This window comes from Geospiza fortis, unplaced genomic scaffold (assembly GCF_000277835.1).
Source record: "Geospiza fortis unplaced genomic scaffold, GeoFor_1.0 scaffold546, whole genome shotgun sequence".
Taxonomy (NCBI): Eukaryota; Metazoa; Chordata; class Aves; order Passeriformes; family Thraupidae; genus Geospiza; species Geospiza fortis.
The window spans coordinates 190,307-190,508 of record NW_005054612.1 but is presented as its reverse complement, the minus strand read 5'-3'; positions in this window follow the sequence as shown (position 1 = coordinate 190,508).

The following is a 202-nucleotide window of genomic DNA, read 5'->3' as shown; positions in this document are numbered from 1 at the left end:
AGGACATCCTGCAGAACAAGATCGATGACCTGGAGAAGCAGGTGCTGTCGCGGGTGAACAGCCTGGAGGAGGGCAAGCTCAGCCCCCGCAACGAGTCCGAGGAGCGCGGCAAGATCGAGAGCACCCTCACCTCGCTGCACCAGCGCATCAGCGACCTGGAGAAAGGTACCGGGTGCTGCCCACCCCCGGGACTCCCGGGCCG